The following is an 11563-nucleotide window of genomic DNA, read 5'->3' on the forward strand; positions in this document are numbered from 1 at the left end:
TGCACATTTGTTCAAAAGCCTGGCAGAGTGATCACCAGATGCTAGGCTAAAGTTTTGTGTTTACAGAAAGGATGCGCGTTCTCATCTTTTTTTCCTGTTAATTATCATGTTGCACTGCATGTCTGCATGTTTTTCTTCAAAGCACCAACTTGGAATGCCTAATGTTGGTTTGATTGCTTGTGTTACATGATAAAATAAATAATCTTGCGTACCTGATATAACAGATTTAATGCGAGTGCGGTTCGGGTCGCGACTCGTGGTCTTTGTCAAACGGTTCTGGTCTGGTACAGACTTAAATGAGTGCTGCTGTCAGATAATGGGTCGGGTGTTCTGTTAAGTACTGCTGGTGCACGTTTACCAAACAGGACCCGTGCAGGCTTTAAACTGCTTTGCGTCTCTCCGTCAGATAACCTCATGTGCGTGATGCTCCATTACAGGTAGCTATTTCCCTAAACCTCCACACAGCTCGTATTTTTCCGCCAAGGGGTGAGAACATAATGATTACGAAAACGATTATTTATTTTTGATAATTATTATTTTATTTCAGTTAGTTTTTCAATAGCTGTTGTTAGTTTAGTTTCGTTTTAGTTTTTCAATTATTTTGACGTTTTTTTTATTTCAGTTTACGAAGTTGTTTTTTCATCAATAGTTTGTCTTAGTTTTAGTTTTCATTTATGAAAATAACCTTGCGCTGTAGTCCAAACGAGCCGTTCATTGTAGTTCTTGAAAAGGGATTTTTTTTAAACGAAATATATCCCTTTGGAGTGGACTTTGAGATTTGTAACTTTCTTTTTTATGCCCAAACACACACACTGACTAGAATTAAAAAAGTGAAAAAGCATAATAGGACCCCTTTAATGTTTTATGTGCAACAACAGCATGCTGCCTCAGTGACCTTACACATGATTTTAAATCTATTTTTTCAAACTTTATGATTTAAATGGGGATGTTTGTACTGAGAATAACTTTCATCTTTTCTTCAACTGAATACTGTTTCCGTGCTGTTTTGATGTATTTTAAAGAGTTGGCAGTCAAAATTAAAACTGCTGGATGATAGATACTCTTCATTCTTTACGACAAACAAGATAATGGGAATTACAGAATGTACAACGTTTTTAAAATGTATCAAATGCGGTGTACAGCGTTTATTATGAGGGGCTCAGTACTCACTACTCAATACTCATGAGTACTTTTAAATAGGCTACTCTTTTACTCTTACTCAAGTAGTTTTTTGGAGTAGTACTTTTACTCTACTCACACTACGTTTTTTGGAAGGTAATGGTACTTTTACTTGAGTATATTTTTTCAGTACTCTTTCCACCACTGCTTGTTTCTTTGATCTTGAAAATAACAGATTTAGTTTTAGTCACATTCAAAGTCAGTTGGCCAGAAGGCCACAAAGCCTTCGTTGCACAACATCAAAAGCACTCTGGAGTAAGGACACAGCTTGGTGTAATTTAGGTGCACTACAATAAATCACAGTGTCATCAGCATAAAAATTTAAATTAACATGACCAATATTAAAATCAAGATTATTAATATAAATAATAAAAAGCGGAGGCCCCAAAACAGACCCCTGAGGAACACCCCTCATAATCTGCAATGGTGCAGATGAATGGCCTTCCATTTGCACACAATGGGCCTCATTCACGAAACACAAGCAGAATAAATGTTTGTGTAAATCGTTCGTAAAGCTGTGCTGACGTAAATTTTCGGATTCATGAAAGAGTTAGTATTTTCAAAATGTTAGTTGGTACCAAAGAAATTTACACCTGCTCCCTGCCACGTGTAAATGGTGCGTAAACGGACTGTGTTCTTTTTGCCAAACAGATAACACTGAATTTTGATGCACTGCCATCATAATATTGTACAAGTTTGTTTGAACCGGGTTTTTGTTTTTTTTGTAGCTGAGAGTTGATAAAGTGTTTAGCTTTGGGTAAAATGCAGCGCTTGACACGGTCACTTTTTACCCAGCCATCCAATCAGTGGACAAGAGGCGGGACAAATACTACACCGACCAATCATCCTACTTGTACAACAACTGAACAACAATAGAGAAGCTAACATTGCTGGTTACTGCATTTTTATATTTAGTAATATTCTTCAAAATGTACTGCCGTGGATATTCCACATCATAGCAACCAAATCAACAAGCTGGAAAAACGCTGTGCCACCAAAGCATTCTCAAGCGCCACCATCTGGTCGTTTAAAGAAGAGCGCCTGGAATTTTTCAGCTGTTTAAAAACTCTTTGGTGGGCACACGTTATTGAATATTTATTGTTAGGCATATGGCCTATTAGTCTTTTTTTGCATTTATGCAATATACTGGAGCCAGACCTGAGAAAGTAGAGCAGAATATTCCACTGCGTTCCTGGACACGCAATTTGCGTAGCTGTAATTCATAGGCGGGGATTATACTAATTGTGAAAGAGCGTGCACGTGCGCCCCATTTACGAAAGATTGGAATTCATTAACATACACGTTTAACTATCAAATCGGACGTTTACGAAGCGTTTGTGAATCCGGAGGAGAGTTTTCGGGAAAGTCCGTTTTACGCGCAAATTACTCTGAATTTACTCCTATATTTACGAATGTTTCATGAATGAGGCCCATTGAGTGTGCCTGGAATTATTATTATTATCATTAATAAACATGCGCTTTTCAAAATATATTGTGTAAAGGGTTGAGATAACCCCTGGTTCTCTTCTACATTATCGAATTTGCTTCATGAGCGTGACGTCGCTTGGGCTAGATGCCGGAGTAGAATATGAAGTTGGTACATCTCGTGGGCCCGGATTTAATGCAACATTCCCAGAAATCAATAACAACATCATTATCATACTTTTGCGCAAAACTGATCTGGGTAGAGAATCCCCATGTGCTACACGTTGAAAAAGACAGGGCAATGGATAAACACATTGAGGAACATAGTTACTCACAGTCACTGAAGCACAGGTATACTTCCCGTTATCGGTCCCTTTTGACAAATGCATGCGAATATCAAAGTCTGATTATCAGAAGAGTGTAGAAGAGCCAGTATCATAGCTTGTATGAATATGGCAGAGCGTGAATAAGATGAACAAAATTATTCACCAACGTCAGTGCTGCATTGCTCCTCTAGATCCACGGAAAAGCAGGGACTGCAAACCGATGAACTTTGAACAGCGAATGCACACCTGGAGTCAGATTCCAAACAAATCCAGCCTGGAACCTCCAGGCCACGGCCCACTTGACCACACTCTTCCCGAATCCAGAATAGAGAGAAACTCTTACCACGCTGTATTTCACCTCATCAAAGCAGCAATTTAGAGCAGACCAGGGTACGTGTAGGAAATATGAACACAGGTCGCCGATCCAGTGTAGCGAACCACAAGTGACGAGCCCAAAGATTAAATCTCGATCAAATATGGGCCATCAAGTCCAGTCACATTTGCAAATGACAAGTCCAATGAGGATCTCTGCAGCTCTTCTACGTCTTCCAATCATATATACAGACAAACAAAACCCAGTTGCATTTACCCTTTAAAGTTTTTGTAAAAAAAAAACATTAAGATGAGAGCGTAAAAAATCACTAACCAAACAAACAGGACAGACGACATACTACTGCTGCGCCATCTTGGGTGACAAACATTGCTAAAACAGAGGTTATTGTTGGCTGTATAATTTCTTATCTTGTCACGGAGACCGCTGAATGCACCGTAAATGGTGTAATGGTGCTTTTTCATATATTAAAACACAGTTGTGATGTTTGTAAATAACACTATTACCATTAAAAGTAAAATTATCCCAGATGTAACTACGGTGTGTAGGGCTGTGCTGGACAGTGTGACTACCAGCTACCATCGGCTGTGGTATGGCAACACACATTTTTGCCTGTATGTTTTGTTGAAGCACAAAGCTTTGTTTACTATATAAATAAATAATTAAGTCAAGTCACCTTTATTTATATAGCACTTTTAACAATACAGATTGTGTCAGAGCAGCTGTACAGCATTAATTAGGAAAATAGTGTGTCAATAATGCAAAGTGACAATAGTAAACACTCAATTTTCAGTTAAAGGCAGTTCATCATTGAATTCAGTGATGTCATCATCCAGCTCAGTTCAGTTTAAATAGTATCTGTGCAATCATTTGCAATCAAGTCAACGATATCGCTGGAAATGAAGTGTCCCCAACTAAGCAAGCCAGAGGTGACAGCGGCAAGGAACCAAAACTCCATCTGTGACAGAATGGAGAAAAAACCTTGGGAGAAACCAGGCTCAGTCAGGGGCCAGTTCTCCTCTGACCAGACGAAACCAGCAGTTCAATTCCAGGCTGCAGCAAAGCCACATTGTGCAGAGGACTCATCTGGTTCCTGTGGTCTTGTCCCAGTGGCCGTCTGAGACAAGGTCTTTACAGGGGATCTGCATCTGGGGCTCATCTAGTTGTCCTGATCTCCGCTGTCTTTCAGGGCTGTAGAGGTCCTCTCTAGGTGCTGATCCACCATCTGGTCTGAATACGTACTGGATCCGGGTGACTGCAGTGACCATCTGATCTGGATACAGACTGGATCTGGTGGCTACGGTGACCTCGGAATAAGAGAGAAACAGACTAATATTAGCGTAGATGCCATTCTTCTAACGATGTAGCAAGTACATCGGGTGTTATGAGAAGTGTTCCCGGTTCTGGTTGACCTAATTAATGCAGCCTAACAATCCTTTAACGGATTTGAATATTAGAAATGTGTTAGTGTGTTGTGTTACAGGGTGGCCGCGGGTCCTTAAAAAGTCTTAAAATTTTCCTAAAATAAGGCTTTTAAAAGTCTTAATATCTTAAATTCAGATTCAGTAGGTCTTAAATATTTTTGGTCACATTACCACAAACATTTCTCCAGTCTGCCGGACAGTGAGTGTCCATCAAGAGTACTTTCCCCCCCGCTGTAGTTAGGGTTAGGGTCAGAGAGAATTGCGGTTACAGAGTACAGTCGAACACCAGCTCGCTGTCCAGCCTCCGATCTACTTTAAATGGGTTCATGCAAGTTTACTGAAAAATGTCTTGAGAATGGCTTTCCCGGCAGGACTAATAAACTGATTAAAAATTGTGACAAAAAATAATCATGCATCAAAACGCGCGAATGATTCTTCTGATTTTATTACATTCAGCTTAAACAGTGATTGATAATGGATAGTGTATTTCTATTATCAATGTTGCTGTAACAACGTTCGTAGTCACGGGAAGGAGGCGACGGGAACCGGCGAACGTTCAAAGAAAACTTTAATAATAAAATAAACACAAACTAGCGCGACAGCCCCTCACGGACTACTGTCGCGCACAAACAGAACCAAAACACAAAATAAAGTCCAGGCCTGGTCCTCTCTCGTCTTTCACTGTCATAACTCCTCCTTTTATCCTTCTGGAGCTCCTCCGTGGGACTCGAGACCGCTGAGTGGTGCAGGTGTCACTCATTATCAATTACTGCACCGGCCTCGCTCCGTTCCCACGGCTCTTGGCCCCGCCCCCACTCGTCACATTTGCGCTGTTGAGGCTCGTGCTGCCTGTCTTTGGGAGAGACTTTCATGGAGAAATCAAATCAAATGAGCATAACGACACACATAAAGAAACTCACAGAACAAACATTCTGAGGTAAAAATTCAAAATGTTTAGTATATTCATAGCATGATATAGTTAAGTAACATACCATGACAAGGGAGCTATTTTGCTGAATATTTTCACGATTGCAAATGTTACATTGATTTTAGTTCAACAAGCAAGTAGTAAAGTATATGAAGTTACTTATATTTTTAGACACCATTAACTGTTTTGTTCTATTTCACCAACGAAAATAGTTCCAAACAAAGATCAGAACAGAATTATTGCGCACACTCTCCAAGCAACACTGGCGTTTTTGTTACTGAATGATTCAGCGGTTTGAAGGAATCGGTTGAATGAATAAGTGACTTACCGCCACCTACTGGCGGTTTAGTCTCATGCTTAACAGTATGCATTTTCCCCCAACATTTCTTATTTGTATGTTCAAAATTAGGGATGCACCGATACCACTTTTTCCAGTACTCGCCCGATACCGATACTTTTATTTTTGGTACTTGCCGATACCAATACCAATATTTTTATTGCATTTGTAAATTTTTTAAATATTGGGTACAGAAACCAAAAGAGTATGTATAATGTTAGTTGTTTAACTTCATTTATCAAATAGATAAGTCAAACCTAAATTTATTCAGACACCTTCAATATTTCTCACATTATCAGTTTATTCGCTATAGTTTAGAAAATGGTAATAAAATATGACAAGAACTCAGTTAAACTGTCAGTACAAATTCAGCTTGATAATGTTAGATAATTTTGATAGAAAGGTATGTAATAGATTACAATCAACCAAAAATTATTCAGACAGCTGTTAGTATGACAGTATTTACACAGCTATCAATACTTAGTCAGGCAACCCTTAGCCTCAGTGACAGCCTGTAGTCTCCTGGGCATGCTGTCACCCAGCTTCATGCAAACCTCAACTTCAGTTTTCTCCCAGACTCAGTCTGAATCATTTTTGGTCCCAAATTTGTATCAGTTTTACTGGTAGTCCATTGTATGAATGACATATCCGACCGAACTACAAACTTTCCAGTGATGTCTGTGAGAAAGGTATGTTAACTCGACAAACTCGCACATCTGCGCCGCTGCACGCTCAATCCACTCAGCGTGCTTTGCTCATCAGCTCGCGCACACCAGCTATACAGGTGTTAATACTGAATGTTTAACATTATATTCATTGCATACATATACTTCGTAGTAGACATCCTTAACTCCTTTCTGCTGTCTGTTGTTGGTGTTTCTTTGCCTGAATATGACGCTTATCACATGCTGTGTGGTATCGGCGTTTGGTATCGGGGCATTTTAACGAGTACGAGTACAGGAGCTCAGTATTGGGCCCGATACCAGTATCGGTGCATCCCTATTCAAAATATTATTTACAACATTAATCTCATAACATTGTTTATTGCTGTTGTAATTTTGCAGGGTAAATTATTTAATTTGATTGGTAACAGCCCTGTAGTGTATTACATTTCTTGATCAATTGTTAGAATTTGACATGAAAGATGACATTTAATAAGGTAAAAAAAAGGCCTTTATAAAGGTAAATTACATCCTGTGGTTAAAAATATGCAGATTTAAGTATGTAAAAGCTGACCGAAAACTGATGAAAATATTGCTTCAGAATAAATTGTTTACACCACCACAAATCTCGGTGATGCGACACTTGTTTTGTGGGAATATTTTGTATGGGATATTGTCTGCTGATATGAAAAGTTCACTGTATATCGTAATAACAAATAGCATTTTTGACAGCGATGATATTTTGTTTTCTTTTTACATTTAAACGTGTTAAATATTACATATACGTATGTAATATAATGTGTATTTCCATCACAGGTTTGGTCTGGAGTTTTGAGAACATAGCAGACGTAGAGGACTATAATGCAACAAGAGCTTGTTCAAATACTGAGGTGCTAAACCATTCAGAGCTTTATAAGTAATTAGCAGAATTTTTAAATCTATACCGTGTTTAATAGGGAGCCAGTGCAGTGTTGACAGAACCGGGCTAATATGGTAATCATAGGTCGTAATTAAGATATATTTTTGAGATGGAAAAATGCAGTTTTAAAAATGCTAGAAACGTGGCTTTCAAAAGCAAGATTGCTATCAAATAGCTGATGCCGAAGAATTGACCGAGCAGCTATCAAGTGTTAGACAGAGGTTATTACTCTGTTTTAGGTGTTTAGCAGGCAAATGTTACATCTCAATGTTACATCTCACCCATGTAAACATTTGGATTTATGCCGAATGACAGAGGCAAAAGAATCCCATAAATGTAAAAGAACCTGTTTTGCTGCTTGATCACTCAAATTTCCACATTTAAACATTATTAATAAACTAATTTAGTCGTTCCTTCATTTATGTTAAGGCATGGTCACATTGTAGTAAATTGATTTTGCTTTAAAGAGAGAACTAATCAATGTAACTTGGCTCGTGGCCACAAATTTAAGTCATAGGAATGAATTACTAATATTTATTTTTTTATATCTACATTCATCATCATCATGTGGGGCTCAGACATTTCACACACAACGGTAAATTAGTTTTGCTTTCCCCAAAGCACAACATCTAATTTAAATATTTTGCTTGTGCAGAAAATATCATTAACTTTTTTGACCATTTAGACACAGTTTGAGTTTCCTTGGATTATTATAATTTTTTGTCAATTAATGGATCAGTGATTAATTATTAGCATCCCTAATTGAGATATCTCCTGGGTCAAACTGTTCTTTTTTTAATAAAGGGTTTAACTGCCAGCTTAAAGGTTCTTGAGACATGGCCTAAAGAAAGTTAGTAATATTGTGAATAGGCATGGGCATGAGATTTTTGAGCGTATGATAACCTTAAGCAAAAATATCACGGTTTCACGGTATTGTTGCTGCAGCTCTAAAATGTGTTAATTTGAAATGTCTGGGTAAAAAAAAAAAAAAAAAACCTCAACACAATATATTTTGAGCAACATACAGCGTATTTGGAATAGTAGTTTTTGTTTATTTTTTTCTTTGATTTGTTTCTGAAATGTGGGCTGTCCTGCAGCTTTTGATGTGGATGGTTGATTTGCTGCTAGAGCTACTGCTGCCCTAAAATGAAGAAAAATAAAGACTGACATCTTTATTTAACCTAAATCTGTAATTAGATATTTAATTTTAGTTATATGATTCATATACCGTATTGACCCGAATATAAGACGATGTTTTTTTCTCGGAAATACATCTGAAAAAACACGGTCGTCTTATATTCAGGGTCTAGACTTTGACATGTCAATAATACACCCACAACAATAGGTGGCGCCAAATACGCATAAAACCAGTGTGCCATGAAATACGTAATGTAATGCGTGTTGTAAAGATCACGAGTAAAAACAAAAGAAAAGAAAAGCTTACAGCTGCATGAGTCGTGACGGTCACGTTAGCTTGATGGGACCAAACTCTTTGTGATTTTAAAACGTAAGACAGTACCCAGATTTGAAGACTACAGTAAGATTTAACTTCTACTGTTAATAAGATTTTGGTAGGCTACTATTAGATGGATAGCCTAAATGTCCTAATTCAGATGGGCTACCTGTTTTGTTTTTTTAATGGTATATCAAAAAGTGTATATTTTTTAAATGTGATTGTTGGTACATTTGACCAGTTTTTACCATACTTTCAAAACAAAAATTAAAATGGGAAAAATATGCAATATGAAAATAATTGAAGACAAAATGTGTTTTACTGAGAAAAAAACAAGATTTGGTTTTTAAAAAGCCTTTTTCCAAAAGGTACATCTGGGAAAAGGGGGGTCGTCTTATAATCAGGGTCGTCTTATATTCGGGCCAGTACGGTACAAATCATTTATATAATTTCATATACATAATTTGATTTAATAATAACCCAATTTGAAGCAAAAACAGAATGTTCTGACTAGCTTTGTGAAATTATACTACATGCCTGAACGAAGCAAACAGCAGAAGCTCTGAATGAGACGCAGATCCACTCTCTGCCAGCAGGAGGCGCTCATGGAGCAGCAGATACAGCGTTTCCTTGGTTACCGCCGTAAACAAAGCAGAGCTGCGCTGAAACACTGCTTTAATGTGAATTATACGAGATGAAAAGAAAATACCATCTAAACGTTTCTGAAGACAGTCAGTTCCCCTCAGAAACACATTCATATAAACCCCCAAATCAATATTGAGGATTTTCTTCCAATAGTTCGTGCATCATGAACAGTGAGTGATCTGCCTGCTACAGTATTTTTCTCTGTTCGTCCGTCTTCAGCGTCTCGGGCCTGTGTTAACGGGTGTTTACAGACTTCATATTTTCACATAAACGACATTTGGAAAATGATATGCATTGCAACTAGGGTTGCCAACCGTTCTGTATAATACGGAATCGTCCCGTATTTAAGGCATCAAAGAAGCGTTCCGTATGAAAGCTATACAGAATGCAGTTTGTCCTGTATTTAAGGCATATGCCGTATGAACACCTCGACCATACGAATAACAAACTCTAAATTGAGAATTAATCCTTCTTTTTTGACAAGTGTTTGATTTGTGAACATAGCCGTTCCAGGGAGGCTTTAAGACCGAGCGGAATCCTCTGCCGCTTCGCAGCGAGCGGGACTCACGCCGGAGTTGGGTTTTTTAACGACTTCAGCAAATCAGTTTGAGCAAATGCAAACAAACAACGTGATTCCAACATCCAGCCACGCAAGAAAACGTGCATTTTACCTTAAGACGTGATCAATGAGGAAAGTCCTCTTTCTCTAATGTATACACCTAGATAAAACAATTTACATTTAAGTAACTTCCAGCGTATTCTTAACCTTGAATATCATTCCTAAAACACAAAATGACCAATGAAGTGTCATGCACCCAAAGAAGTCCATATTTATTCTATAAGTTCTCTTTAATTGAAAAATATGCATTTTCATATATACTGTAGTAGGCCTACTGTAGGCTATATTACACACACACATATCAGAAGACAGAAAGAGCTTTATTGCTAAGTATGTTTGCACATACAAGGAATTTGTTTTAGTGTCACAAGCTTCCAGTACACAGACTGGCAGTTAAATTTGTAGGGATGTACTATTTAAAGTGATAAATAATATAAGGTTATTGCACATATTTGTATTGCACAATGGGAGAACATTTAACTGTTCATGAGGTAGATTGCCTATAGCCTATGTGTGTGTGTGTATATATATATATATATATACTCGCATATAAATATATACACTGCCGTTCACAAGTTTGGGATCAGTAAGGTTTTTAATGTTTTTTAAAGAGGTTTCTTATGCTCATCAAGCCATTGCTGCAAAGCTGAATATGCAGCATCATTATTCCAGATTTTAGTGTCACATGATCTTCAGAAATCATTCTAATATATGCTGATTTAGAATCAATGCTGGAAACAGTTGTGCTGCTTAATATGTTTTGGGACCGGTGATATTTTTTCAGGATTCTTTGATAAATAAAAGGTTAAAAAGAACAGTATTTATTCAAAATAAATATTATGTGTTTCTTTTTTTTTTTAAAAGAAACTTTTATTCAGCAAGGATGTGTTAAATGGATAAAAAGTGATATTGTTAGAAAATATTTCTATTTTGAATAAATTCTGTTCTTTAACTTTTTATTTTATTTATGGAACACAGGTTCAAAAAAAATATTAAGAAGCACAACAGTTTCAACACTGATAATAAATCAGAATAAGAATGATTTATAAAAGGATCATGTGACACTGAGGACTGGAGTAATGATGCTGAAAATTCTGTGCTGCGTCACAGAAATAAATTATATTTTAAAGTAAAATAAGATAGGAAAGCAATATTAGAAATTGCAATAGAAATATTTTTGATCAAATAAATGCAACATTGATGAGCATAAGAGACATTTACAAACATCACAAATCTAAAAGATATACTTCTGTGTGTGTGTGTGTGTGTGTGTGTGTGTGTATGTATGTATGTATGTATGTATGTATGTATGTAT

This window comes from Sinocyclocheilus grahami, unplaced genomic scaffold, assembly GCF_001515645.1.
Source record: "Sinocyclocheilus grahami isolate Dianchi unplaced genomic scaffold, SAMN03320097.WGS_v1.1 scaffold2086.1, whole genome shotgun sequence".
Taxonomy (NCBI): domain Eukaryota; kingdom Metazoa; phylum Chordata; class Actinopteri; order Cypriniformes; family Cyprinidae; genus Sinocyclocheilus; species Sinocyclocheilus grahami.